At 41.0% G+C, this 15,369-nt stretch overlaps 1 pseudogene; it reads left to right on the plus strand.

The window, feature by feature from the left end:
* The first annotated feature begins 1,779 nt into the window (after positions 1-1,779).
* Positions 1,780-15,369, plus strand: part of LOC106567315 (immunoglobulin-like and fibronectin type III domain-containing protein 1) — an 84,949-nt pseudogene continuing 71,359 nt past the window's right edge.

Genomic DNA, 15,369 nt, shown 5'->3' on the forward strand with positions numbered 1-15,369 from the left:
TTGGAAAGCAGACTGAACAACGTTTTCCTCTAGGATTTTGCTTGTCCTGTGCACTATTCCGTTTATTTTTATCAACAAAATAAACTTCCTAGTCCATTCTCAGTTTCCTCCTATTACAGCCATTACACTCCGTAAATGTTTTAAAGTCACCATTGGCCCATGGTGAAATCCTTATATGTGTTCTTTCCTCTCCGGCAACTGAGTTAGGAGGGATGCCTGTATCTTTGTAGTGACTGGGTGTTTTGTTTCACCATCCAAAGTGTAATTAATGACTTCACCATGCTCAAAGGGTTATTCAATGTCTGTTTGTTTGTTTTACCCATCTACCAATAGGTGCCCTTCTTTGCGAGGCATTAGAAAACCTCCCTGGTCTTTGTGATTGAATCTGTGTTTGAAATTCACTGCTCAACTGAAGGACCTTACAGTTAATTGTATGTGTTGGTTACAGAGATGGGGTAGTCATTAAAACATCTTGTTAAATACTATTATTGCACACAGAGTGAGTCCATTATGTCACTTGTTAATAAGCAAATGTTTACTACTGAACTTATTTAGGCTTGCCATAACAAAGGGGTTGAATACTTATTCACTCAAGACATTCCAGCTTTAAATGTTTTATTCATTTGTAAACATTTCTAAAAACATAATTCCACTTTGACATTTTGAGGTATTCTGTGTAGGCAAGTGACACATCTCAATTGAATCAATTTTAAATTCAGGCTGTAACACAACAAAATGTGGAAAAAGTTAAAGGGTGTAAATACTTTCTGAAGGCACTGTACATCGTCCAATTTAATGCTTACTTACAGGTTCATTCTTGACAACGCAACAACAATAAGGAATAATAAAAGATAAGAATACGAAGATAAAGTAAATGGCAGTAGAATAGTGTAAGTATAATACAGGAAGGCCTAATTTACAGTCCAATATTTCCCGTATTGCGCAATGGGAAACGGGGGGCAAGTGTATAAATTGATCAGTGTAATAAGAATTTGGTCGCAGAAGTTGTGATGTCTGTATGTATGTGTGTATTTCTATGTGGGTGTGTGCATGAGTAAATGCATGTGTGGTAATGTGTGAATAATCAGAGCAGGTGGTCAGTCCAGTTCAAGTGTTCACCAGTCTGATGGTTTGTAGATAGAAACTGTCTCTGAGCCTGTTGGTATCAGAGCTCATACTCCGATACCGCCTGCCCAACATTACGGGAGAGAACAGCTCGTGGCTTGGGTGTGTGGGGTCCTTGGTGATGCTGCGTGCCTTCCTCAGGCCCCGTTTCGAGTAGATGTCCTGGATGGGTGGGAGCACCTTCCCAGTGATGGCCTTGCTGTTGTGGACGGCGCAATTCCCGTACCAGGCCGGGATGCAACCTGTCAGGGCGCTCTTGATGGTGCAGTGGTAGTATTTAGAGAGGACCTGGGGCGTCATGCCAAATTTCTTCAGCCGTCTTAGGAAGTAGAGACGCTGTTGCACCCTCTTGACAAGAGTGGTGGTGTTGTTGGTCCATGACAAGTCCTCGTGATGTGGACGCAGAGGAACTTATAACTTGTGACTCTCTCTACTGTAGTCCCATTGATAAGCATGTTCCCTCCTCTGCTTCCTGAAGTCAACAATCAACTCCTTTGTTTTGCTGATGTTGAGGGAGAGGTTGTTGTCATGACACCATAATGCCAGTTCACTTACCTCCTCCCTACTGTAGGCTGACTCATTTTTGTTGGTTAAGCCTACAACCATGGTATTTTCAGCAAACTTGATGAGGGAGTTGGTATCGTGCAAAGCCACATGGCCGTGGGTGAACAGGGAGTACAGCAGAAGGCTGAGGACATACACAAGGAGGGCCCCTGTGTTAAAAGTCAGTGTGGAGGGGGTGTTGCTGCTAATCCTCACAGCTTGTGGTCTGCCTGTCAGGAAGTCCAAGATCTATTTGGAGAAGGTGGTGTCCAGACCAAGGGCTCTGAGCTTGGTGTTGAGCTTGGAATGAACAATAGTGTTGAATGCTGAACTGTAGTCAATGAACAGCATTCTCATGTAGGTATTGGCATGCTGGCCTTGATGTGGGCCGTGACCAGCCTCTCTAAGCACTTGATGATGACAGAGGTGAGCGTGACGGGCGATAGTCATTTGGGCATGTCACCTTGTTTTTCTTGGGCGTTGGGATGATGGTAGTCCTCTTAAAGCAGGTAGGGACTACAGCCTTGGACAGGGACAGGTTGAAGATGTCCGCGAAGACGCCCGCCAGCTGGTCAGAACATACTTTGAGGACGCAGCCAGGGATGCCATCTGGGCCGGCAGCTTTGTAAGTATTCTCACTCTTTTGAGAGTTTTCCTCGCAACAGCCCCGGAGAGCGATAGCAACTGGTCGTCTGGAGAGTCTTCCTGGATGGCTTGGTAATGTCTGCCTCAAAGCGAGCATAGAATGTGTTAAGCTCGTCTGGGAGGGAGGCTTCAATGGGCACCGCACAGCTGGACATGTCAAAACACTAAACTTCACCATGTTTACTGCTGTCTACACCCGATACCATGACAAGACTCAATTTAAACTGTTAGCCTCCAAAGTGGCATCTGAGGTCAACAGATTTACAAACAGCCTGCGATTTTTACCTGCATTGGGTTGGTGGGCTGCTGCTAAATTCATGCCCTGCAACACCAATAAAAACAATGATGCAGAAAAGGTTTCACTTTATATCCAGTATCCATGATCTGTACGATCCCTACCAAACTGAGACACTCTCAAGGACAATGATGTCCCCTAAAAGCAATTCCAATGCATTTAACGTTCTGATCGTCTGCTCATTTGAAAGGGTGCTGAGTAGGATCCACTAATTGCTGAGGAGGAGAGCTCTGGGGAAACATTTGGATAGTAGATAGAAAATTAGAGCAGGCCCTGAGACAATAGCCATAACTGAATGGCCATACATTGGCAGATGCCATCATTAATAATCTAAGCAGATAATTAGCAATCCTCACTCAATCAATTATTCATCTGGCGACTTATATGTTTATTCTCAGTGACCCTGGCTCTGTGTTTTAGGCTTGTAAAGTTGACACCTGTCACAGTTTAAGTGAGCTCGCTTTTGCTTTATAAAATAGCTAACAGCAGGGTTGTCTGGTGTGTAATCTTCACCATCGTGATCACTATCATTCTGTAATTGAGTTTCTATTAATAACATAATGAACGACTCAACATCCATTTTAACCTCTAAGATTACTTGCAGAAATATCATGGTATGAAAGTAAATATAGAAGACCGAATGTTGTGTGGCACAGAGAGGCTAGAGACGCTGTCAGAAAAGCTACCTATATGCCACGTTGGGAATTGCGGGGGCAATTTCCATCAATAGCTTAATAAACTGAACCGATTCTCTCCATACATTTCCTTTCAGTCTATGAAGCGTAGTATAATTGTTGCTCTGATTTATTTCCATTGAAAATATTTTGTTGCCATTGAAAAAAGGCCTGCATTATAAACCCACCAACAGCAGAAGTAACAGGAGAAGTAAATGTAATGTAGAAGTGGGTGCCCACTCAAAGTGACTGCATGGGAGGCCACAAACCCACATTCCTCTGATGTTGGAGTGCTCTCAGTGACAGTGAGCACCAGTGGCATATCATTTCTGTCCATTTAGTTTGAAGAGCCAGGCCCGCCTCGCCCCACCACCATCTGTGCATTTGTCAGCCAGAGTGCAATCAGAATTAATTTAACCTCCTCTCCCAGTGATCCTCGGTGGCAGTCTGGAGAAATGTCATCCATTAGGTGTGGAGAGGAAAACTTGTGTACCCGTGACCCTGTTATAAATCACAATCATAGTGTCACAGACAACTGCTGCCACACAAACACCCTCTGATTTACTGTAGTATCTGCCACTCACACTAATTGGAAAACAACTCTATAACCAAGTGAAATATCGGTTTGTTTTCAATTTAATTGACCGGGCTTAATGCAATCGCCATTGTATACATTGTGTCTTCCTTACTGTGCATTGTATACCTTTTCATACATTTCAGATTTTCTGTATACCTTCCATGCAATGCTCATTTCTATGATGTATCAATTAGAATCTTCCGTTGGTAGATTGTTTGCTGGGCTGAGTTGCTAATGTGTTATAATAACACTAATTCACTGAAAATCAGACGTCTCAAACAGTGTATGATAGGGTTGTAATGGCAACATAATTACCCAGAAAGCTATGTGTTAGGCCTACCTCGGCTCCCTCTGTGACAAAAATGAATCCATGCTTTTGTCACTTCTAGGTTAGACTACTGCAATGCTCTACTTTCCGGCTACCCGGATAAAGCACTAAATAAACTTCAGTTAGTGCTAAACACGGGTGCTAGAATCTTGACTAGAACCAAAAATTGTTATCATATTACTCCAGTGCTAGCCTCTCTACACTGGCTTCCTGTTAAGGCAAGGGCTGATTTCAAGATTTTACTGCTAACCTACAAAGCATTACATGGGCTTGCTCCTACCTATCTTTCCGATTTGGTCCTGCCGTACGCTACGGTCACAAGACGCAGGCCTCCTTACTGTCCCTAGAATTTCTAAGCAAACAGCTGGAGGCAGGGCTTTCTCCTATAGAGCTCAATTTTTATGGAATGGTCTGCCTGTCCATGTGAGAGACGTAGACTCGGTCTCAACCTTTAAGTCTTTATTGAAGACTCATCTCTTCAGTAGGTCCAATGATTGATTGTAGTCTGGCCCAGGAGTGTGAAGGTGAACGGAAAGGCACTGGAGCAACGAACCGCCCTGGCTGTCTCTGCCTGGCCGGTTCCCCTCTCTCCACTGGGATTCTCTGCCTCTGATCCTATTACAAGCCTCCCTCTACAACCACTGTGATTATTATTATTATTTGACCCTGCTGGTCATCTATGAACGTTTTAACATCTTGGCCATGTACTCTTATAATCTCAACCCGGTACAGCCAGGAGAGGATTGGCCACCCCTCATAGCCTGGTTCCTCACTAGGTTTCTTCCTAGGTTCTGGCTTTTCTAGGGAGTTTTTCCTAGCCAACGTGCTTCTACACCTGCATTGCTTGCTGTTTGGGGTTTTAGGCTGGGTTTCTGTAGACCACTTTGTGACATCAGCGGATGTAAGAAGGGCTTTATAAATACATTTTATTGAAATTTGATTGATTATTGTAGAATGCACATATCCTAATTATTAGAACGCATAGAGTTGATTATTTCACAGCACATTGCCTTCTATAAAGAGTAGCCTAATATTATTCCAAATAGATGCAGTAAAGAGGCCAATGAAACTCGACAAAAACAATGAAATGCCATGGAAACACGTGGAGGAAAGATGCCACGGGGGAAAGATCCCAAATCTCCTTATTGCCCACCAGCAAAATGATCATACTTTTAGGCTATTGTTTATATGTGTATTTCACATTATGTTGAGGTAAAAATCGGAGTGTAATGCTTGTACGGCTGCACCCCCAAAATCTGAGGAGGCACAAAGTACGTGAGGCTAGCTGGGAGGGTCTCCTGAAGTTGGAGAATTTAGTATTTTTCAAACAACTGAAATAGCTTTTTCCTGCAATCAAGAGCCATAATCATTAGGCTTAATTCTGTCAAAAATATGTATTTTTTTCTGTATATCTAAGCATACCTCTTTTAAAGAAACTAAATATATGCTTCTCTGCATCTCTGCTTAAATCTGGATAAAAGGTTGAAAGGAATGTGAGTCTAATTCAGTAGATTTAGTTAATGCTAGCTTTAGTCTACCAACCTTGCCAGCAAGCATGCCAGCTAAGATAGATAGACTAGCTAGCTACACTAACTTGATAGCCTGAAATGGATTCTTGGTAGTTAGTTATGAGGATGGGAAATTGGGAACCTACAGTTGAAGTCGGAAGTTTACATACACTTAGGTTGGAGTCATTAAAACTCGTTTTTCAACCACTCCACAAAATGTATTTTTAAGAAACTATAGTTTTGGCATGTCGGTTAGGACATCTACTTTGTGCATGACACAAGTAATTATTCAAACAATTGTTTACCGACAGATTATTTCACTTATAATTGTCACGTCCTGACCATAGAAAGATGTTAATTTCTATGGTAGAGTAGGTCAGGGCGTGACACGTTTTTTTTCTATGTTTTCTATTTCTATGTTGTCAGGTTCTAGTTTTGTATTTCTATGTTGGGGTTTTGTTTGGGATGATCTCCAATTAGAGGCAGCTGGTCCTCGTTGTATCTAACTGGAGATCATACTTAAGTAGGGGTTTTTCTACCTGGGTTTGTGTATGTTTCACCTCTGCTTCACGGTTTGTTGTTTTGTTCTGTAGTTTATGTATATGTATTGCATAGTTTCACAGTGTAAATAAAATGTGGAACGACACACACACCCTGCACATTGGTCCGCTTCTCCTTACGACAACCGTGACAATAATTCACTGTATCACAATTCCAGTGGGTCAGAAGTTTACATACACTAAGTTGACTGTGCCTTTAAACAGCTTGGAAAATTCCAGAAAATTATGTCAGGGCTTTAGAAGCTTCTGATAGGCTAATTGACATCATTTGAGTCAATGGAGGTGTACCTGTGGATGTATTTCAAGGTCTACGTTCAAACTCAGTGCCTCTTTGCTTGACATCATGGGAAAACCAAAATAAATCAGCCAAGACCTCAGAAAAACAATTGTAGACCTCCACAAGTCTGGTTCATCCTTGGGAGCTATTTCCAAACGCCTGAAGGTTCCACGTTCATCTGTACAAACAGTAGTACGCAAGTATAAACACCATGGGACCACGCAGCCGTCATACCGCTCAGGAAGGAGACGCGTTCTGTCTCCTAGAGATGAATGTACTTTGGTGCGAAAAGTGCAAATCAATCCCAGAACAACAGCAAAGGACCTTATGAAGATGCTGGAGGAAACAGGTACAAAAGTATCTATATCCACAGTAAAACGAGTCCTATATCGACATAACCTGAAAGGCCGCTCAGCATGGAAGAAGCCACTGCTCCAAAACTGCCATAAAAAAAGCCAGACTATGGTTTGCAACTGAACATGGGGACAACGATCGTACTTTTTGGAGAAATGTCCTCTGGTCTGATGAAACAAAAATAGAAGTGTTTGGCCATAATGACCATCATTACGTTTGGAGGAAAAAGGGGGACGCTTGCAAGCCGAAGAACACCATCCCAACCGTGAAGTACGGGGGGGTGCTTTGCTGTAGGAGGGACTGGTGCACTTCACAAAATAGATGGCATCTTGAGGAAGGGAAATTATGTGGATATATTGAAGCAACATCTCAAGACATCAGTCAAGAAGTTAATGCTTGGCTGCAAATTGTCGAAATGGACAAAGACCCCAAGCATACTTCCAAAGTTGTAGCAAACTGGCATAAGGACAGCAAAGTCAAGGTATTGGAGTGGCCATCACAAAGCCCTGACCTCAATCCTATAGAAAATGTGGGCAGAACTGAAAAAGCGTGTGCGAGCAAGGAGGCCTACAAACCTCACTCAGTTACACCAGCTCTGTGAGGAGGAATGGGTCAAAATTCACCCAACTTATTGTGGGAAGCTTGTGGAAGGCTACCCGAAACGTTTGACCCAAGTTAAACAATTTAAAGGCAATGCTACCAAATACTAATTTAGTGTATGTAAACTTCTGACCCACTGGGAATGTGATGAAAGAAATAAAAGCTGAAATAAATAATTTTTTATACTATTATTCTGACATTTCACATTCTTAAAATAAAGTGGTGATCCTAACTGACCTAAGACAGGGACTTTTTACTCGGGTTAAATGTCAGGAATTGTGAAAAACTGAGTTTAAATGTATTTGGCTAAGGTGTATGTAAACTTCCGACTTCAACTGTATCTAGGCTAGCTACAGCCACCTTCATAAAACTGCTAGGTGGCTAGTAGTATTACAGATACATTTGATGTAATACAATTCTTCTTATTATTTTTAAAAGATTTAACAGGAAAATCTGAGGGGGCACGTGCCACTTCGCCCCCTATGTGCATGACACCTACGGGATGTCAACCCCAATACATATTCATGTCATCGTCACCAATCAACTGCATTACAGTTAATTAAATGACTTTGATTACCACCACTGATTTCTGTATGCTAGCTATGCTACCAGCTTATATGAATGTGAGTTCACATTTAGCAGTCACTTCTAAACTTGAGAAGGGACAACATCTAAATGTTATGCAGCAAAAACAGCCAAATATATCCAAATCGGACTTTAGTAACCACATTGTGGGCCTGTCATAATACATCAATCATGACAAATTTGACGAATATCCACTTTGTTAGATCAGATTTGCTGAATGTGCGCCAATCCGACATCCTTATTCTATCCCCTACGTACTGTGTTCCATTGACCTCTTTACCGCATCTATTACCTTGTCACAAACACATTGTCTAATCATTGTCTTACATACAGTACAACTCAATGACACCAACCATTATCTCCAGTGTCTTACTTTAATGGCTACCATCTAGACAATCTGGATGAGACATTCCACAATACCTGACTGTGAGTTGCAAGGATTCCATCTTGACCAGCTGTTGAAAACAAGGCTTCCACTTTACTAACATGGTAACATTTACATTTACATTTGAGTCATTTAGCAGACGCTCTGTGTTTCTAACCATTTTAAAGTCTGGCTTGAATCAATCATCCTCCATATTTGCCCCTCTGCCTTATCTGGGACGGTTAACAAGGTCACATTTGCAACAGTCGATAGAATTCCCATTTTACGTTTCTCTCCATACACGATTAGGACCTGTGGGGAGAGGACGGAGTGGTTAAAAAACAATTAACTATTTGATACCACAGCCATAGGTTTATATAGTCTTCTACCTGATGTTGTTGCTGAATGATACCTGTCTTCCTCGCATACCATCTAGATCAATGCGCACTCAACCCTGAACATGGTGGAGCATAGAAAAGAGAATATATAGAAAAAAGAGAGTAGGTTGAATTGCAACCACCAGCCATCAAAACAAGCAGTTAGAGCTCTCTTGAGGAGATGTTATTGTGAAAGCTTGAATGGGACTAGGTAAGTGGGAGCAGCTGCATACTTAGTGATTTGAAGGCCCCAGGCACATGCACAAACAACAGACATTTTACAGTATGATGCTGTCTGAGAAATGTGGAATATGCACAGCTATGTTATCAATAGTTTACAATATAAACTATGCCACTTCCATATCAAGTGCTATTTAACAACATTGGAAGGATTTACAGTACCAGTCAAAGTTTGGACACACCTACTCATTCAAGGGTTTGTCTTTATTTTTACAATTTTCTACATTGTAAAATAATATTGAAGACATCAAAACTATGAAATAACATGTATAGAATCATGTAGTAACCAAAAAAAGTGTTAAACAAATCAAAATATATTTTATATTTGAGATTCTTCAAAGTAGCCACCCTTTGCCTTGATGACTTCTTTGCGCACTCTTGGAATTCCCTCAACCAGCTTCATGAGCTGGTCACCTGGAATGCATTTCAATTAACAGGTGTGCCTTTTTAAAAGTTCATTTGTGGAATTGATTTCCTTCTTAATGCATTTGAGCCAATCAGTTGTGTTGTGATAAGGTAGGGGTGGTATACAGAAGATATCCCTATTTGGTAAAAGACCAAGTCCATATTATGGCAAGAACAGCTCAAACAAAAGAAAAACGACAATCCATCATTACTTTAAGACATGAAGGTCAGTCAATGTGGAAAAATTCAAGAGATTTGAAAGTAATGGACTTTGAAAGCAATGGACAGCCTCCAGGCTGTGTAAGCGCTATTTGACCAAAAAGGAGAGTGATGGAGTGCTGTATCAGATGACCTGGCCTCCATAATCACCCGACCTCAACTCAACTGAGATGATTTGGGATGAGTTGGACATCAGAGTGAAGGAAAAGCAGCCAACAAGTGCTCAGCATATGTGGGAACTCCTTCAAGACTGTTGGAAAGCATTCCTCATGAAGCTGGCAAAGCTGTCATCAATGCAAAGGATGGCTACTTGGAAGAATCTAAAATGTAAAATATATTTTGATTTGTTTAACACTTTTTTACATTCTCACATCATACACATTTAAACCAGTCAGTCCATCATGTTGCATACACTAACAACATAGAGGACATTAATACATTCACTCACAACCGATCACTGTCTCAACTGCACTAGATAGATTAGTACATTTTCCGCTACAATTTACTTTGCATTTAGTAGTCCAACAGCACAAGGAACGAATTAATGTTTTAACACGTTATTCAGTCGTGTGAGAAGTCCCTTGAGCTGGTCAGCGCAAACCTTCAGTACTTTGCCCCGTAGTCCGTCTGGGCCCGGTGCTTTGTGTAGCTTAATATTTGACAAGCATGAGGCCACCTCATTCTCTGTTATCTGGACAGGAGAGGATTTGTTTTACATGCGTACATTCGTCTTTAAAATCAATGGTGTCAAATCTTCCATAAAACAGTTTAGGTCGTTTACAAAGGATGAACTGTCTGCCATATTATTTTTCTCTCTTTTCCTTTCTCTTCCCATCATTGCATTAAGCCCTTCCCATGTTTGTCTTGGATTGCTGTACAGAACCTCTGCTCCACTTTATCCTTGAAGTCCTTTTTTGCTTTTCATATTTTTGACCTGCATTCATTTTATTTCTCCTTTACAGCATCAGTATCTCCTTTCATTGAGGCACATTTTCAAGTCCTTAGACAACCAGGGCTTGTTGTTGGGAATTATTCTGACAGTTTTTGTGTTAATGACAGTATCCTCAAATAACTGGATGTATGATGGAATATTGTCTGTCAACTCGTGGGGATCCCTGCACCAGTCAAAGAACACCTCCCAGTCTGTGATGTCAAAGCAGTCCTTGAGCTTCTCCCTACTCTCCTCTCCTATAATCTAATTTCAACTATAACAGACAATTGAAGCAAAATAACCACCATTTTGAATTGCATTTTATGTGGTCAATGTGCAGTTAGTTACATGTTGGTAACCTGACTAGGTTATGGAAATAATAATATGTCTAAGAATTGATTTGAATATTGACATACAGAAGGCGAGGGACTGCACATGATCTAACACACACACCTGTTCTAGATACCAGGAACCAATGCAATAATAATGAAGGAATCCTATTCTCCACAATGGATGGGATTGGGAGCTGGGGATATAGGTAGTCGTTGAAATGTAATCACTTTTTTCTCTGCTTGCCCAAACATCCCTCTATGGGTCTCCCATGGAGTAAATTCTGTCGTGGTACTAATGGCATTTCAGTTGTTTAATAAAATGAAAGCTTTTTTTTTTTTTTAACAAGTGGAGCTCTTCCATCATTACCGAGGAGCAAGGCCCCATTATTATCCCAGAGTTATTCGTTGCCATCCTTCCCCATGCAGCATTGCATGCTGGGGACAGCGGCTGTATAAGCAGAGCTATGGTCTCTAAAAGGGCAGATCTACAGCGGCCCGGGTCGCAAATGACAAACGAGGAGCTCGGGCTAGCGCTTGTTTATGGCTACTTAAAGCTGTCAGTGGGAGATGATTGAGGGTGACCGCTTGATTGGAAAGTGTTGGATCGTCCCAGTCGCTGTAAGCAGTGAGTAGCCTGACAAAGGCACAGGTGAGCAGGGGAAAGGAGGTGAAACAGTGCAGGAGACTGTCTGATTCTGGGTGATAATATGTTTACCTGTCAGGCCATGAGCCAGGAGGTGCAACAGATTGTAGATTGGATCTAAGCCTGTTCTGACTTACACATTTCAAAGCATTAATCACATAAAGGATGTTAATGTTAATGTTATTCTATTTATATTCTTCTTCCATTTTTAGAATACAATTTGGTAACTCTAATTCCTGTGTTACTACACAGTAATTGTTCTGATAACAACACTGTAATAACATGTTTTGCCAGTCACAGTGTTTAATACACTGCTCTTAGGTCACATCATTAAGTTTCAAAATAAACATCTGTTACTGTATGTTATCTTTAAACCAGACATACTGGGCATATCCTTCACACAGCTAGCTACCATTCTGTGTTATCTTTAAACCAGACCTACTGAGGCATATCCTTCACACAGCTAGCTACCATTCTGTGTTATCTTTAAACCAGACCTACTGAGGCATATCCTTCACACAGCTAGCTACCATTCTGTGTTATCTTTAAACCAGACCTACTGAGGCATATCCTTCACACAGCTAGCTACCATTCTGTGTTATCTTTAAACCAGACCTACTGAGGCATATCCTTCACACAGCTAGCTACCATTCCTTGTTATCTTTAAACCAGACCTACTGAGGCATATCCTTCACACAGCTAGCTACCATTCTGTGTTATCTTTAAACCAGACCTACTGAGGCATATCCTTCACACAGCTAGCTACCAGTCTGTGAGAGAAGAGGAGGAAAATGAGGATACCAGATAGACCTCAGAGATATCCTCATGTCCCGTTAGCCTGCTTTGGTTAAGAATGATTACTTTCAGTCAATCCTGCATTAGGCCTGTAAATGAGAGGAATCGATAGGAGAATTGAGCAGGCTTGTGGAATCTCTTGAATTCATTAGTGTGTTAAATTACATGCCTGATAAAAAAACAGGGGGTTTAGAGAATATGGAGGACGAAAAAAGAAAAATAGCGTAATGTGGGGGTGGGATAAAGTATATCTCTCCTTGGTAATAGGTGAGGGAATTGATTGGTAAAATCCATTTGTAATCACCTTCATTACGATTATATGACCTTCACCAGTCCATTTCACGTGTGGAGAGCACATGGTTTGGTGCATGTAGAGAGGATATGTTCTAGGACTTTCATCTCCTGTACTAATGCATTATTGTGTTTTCGATTTAAAAAAAAAATCCCAATTACAGTGCCATCCATGCAAACACCAGACACCAAAGACAATGATTTTATTTGATCCTTGCAAATCTACCATTCAGTTATTCTCTGTACTCTATTTGAAGTGTGAAGGACCATTGAATATTTACACCACATTTTACTATTTCATTGTGAGAAAGATGTCTCTTTCAGTTCTGTCCAGTTCTGCTGAACTTGTCTGCAAAATGAAACTCATAAATGTAATACATTTAACTAGTGCAGCCTTAAAATTTTACTGGCTTTTTCTGACATCTCTATTAAGTTTATCTTCTGCAGCATTTGCAGTAGCAAGCAGCAAAGTTCAAAGACTGATAGGCACCCAATTACAATGTTCTTCAGTCTCTTCTAATTTCTACTTGCTGCTGGCCTGACTTGGGTAGACTGGTCCCATACCTGATTGAGTCATCTTGCCAACTCGTATGGTGTGACAATGACTATAGGAATTGGCAGTAGCGCTGGCACGATAATTGTATAGTTGTGCAACTGACGATTATGGATGACCATCATGAAAATAAAATAACCATCATAACGTTTTAATATTACAGAAGAGTATTAGGGCCAAGTGAAGAGAAACAATACACATCAACGCGTGGTAGTACTAGGATTAATTATTTTGTTGCACGATAGCACTTAAAAGAAATTGCAATATTTTGAGAATAAAGTCAAAATTACATTTTGTGGTGAATAAAGTGTCAATTTTTGAAGTATATACTATCTACGCAAAAACAATTATTCAAGTACCACCATCCATCGCTGTTTATTTATTTTTTTATCTTCGCTTGGCCCTAATACTCTTCCATATAATATATACAGTGCATTCGGAAAGTATTCAGACCCCTTGACTTTTTCCACATGTTTATTTTAAAATGGATTAAATAAAACTGTTCTTCAACAATTTACAGCCAATACCCCATAATGACAAAGTGAAAACAGGATTTTAGAAGTTATTGCAAATGTATTAAAAATAAAAACGTATTTACATAAGTATTCAGACCATTTGCTATAAGACTCGAAATTAAGCTCAGGTGCATCCTGTTTCAATTGATCATCCTTGAGATGTTTCTACAACTTGATTGGAGTCCACCTGTGGTAAATTAAATTGATAGTACATGATTTAGAAAGGCATCTGTCTATATAAGGTCCCACAGTTGACAGTACATGTCAGAGCAAAAACCAAGCCATGCGGTTGAAGGAATTGTCCGTAGAGCTCAGAGACAGGATTGTGTCGAGGCACAAATCTGTCGAAGGGTGCCAAAAAATGTCTGCAGCATTGAAGGTTCCTAAGAACACAGTGGCCTCCATCATTATTAAATGGAAGAAGTTTGGAAACCACCAAGACTCTTCCTAGAGCTGGCCACCCGGACAAACTGAGCAATCAGGGGAGAAGGGCCTCGGTACTCTGACAAAGCTCCAGAGTTCCTCTGTGGAGATGGGAGAACCTTCCAGAAGGACAACCATCTCTGCAGCACTCCACCAATCAGGCCAAAATGGTAGTGTCCAGACGAGAGCCACTCCTCAGTAAAAGGCACATGACAGCCCACTTGGAGTTTGCCATAAACGCACTTAAAGAACTCTCAGACCATGAGAAACAAGATTCTCTGGTCTGATGAAACTAAGTTTTAACTTTTTGGCCTGAATGCCAAGCATCATGTCTGGAGGAAACCTGGCACCATCCCAACGGTGAAGCATGGTGGTGGCAGCATCATGCTGTGGGGATGTTTTTCAGCGGCAGGGACTGGGAGACTAGTTAGGATCGAGGGAAAGATGAACGGAGAAAACCACAGAGAGATTCTTGATAGAAACCTGCTTCAGAGCGCTCAGGACCTCAGACTGGTGCACAGGTTTACCATCCAACAGGACAACCACCCTAAGCACATGGCCAAGACAATGCAGGAGTGGCTTCGGGACAAGTCTCTGAATGTCCTTGAGTGGCCCAGCCAGATCGGACTTCAACCCAATCAAACATCTCTGGAGAGACCTGAAAATAGCTGTGCAGCGACGCTCTCCATCCAACCTGACAGAGCTTGAGAGGATCTGCAGAGAAAAATGGGAATAACTCTGCAAATACAACTTGTAGCATCATACCCAAGAAGACTCGAGGCTGTAATTGCTGCCAAAGGTGCTTCAACAAAGTACTGAGTAAAGGGTCTGAATACTTATGTAAATGTGATATTTTAGTTGTTTATTTTTAATGCATTTGCAAACCTGTTTTTGCTTTGTCATTATGGGGTATTGTGTGTAGATTGAGGGGAAAAAACGGTATAATACATTTTAAAATAAGGCTGTAACGTAAACAAAATGTGGAAAAAGTCAAGGGGTGTAAATATCTATATATTTTTTATGAACATTTTCAAGTCGACAAACGGTGGTAAAAATGGACTCTACAACGTTATAAAAGTTTGATGCCCCTTGTAGCAAACGGTAGCAATTGAGTATCATGACATTTTGTGCGTATTCAAACGATTATAACGGTAACCCTGGTCATTTGACAGACAAATAACCATCATCCAAAATTCCATGATTGTCGTAG

This window comes from Salmo salar, chromosome ssa13 (assembly GCF_905237065.1).
Source record: "Salmo salar chromosome ssa13, Ssal_v3.1, whole genome shotgun sequence".
Classification (NCBI taxonomy): Eukaryota; Metazoa; Chordata; class Actinopteri; order Salmoniformes; family Salmonidae; genus Salmo; species Salmo salar.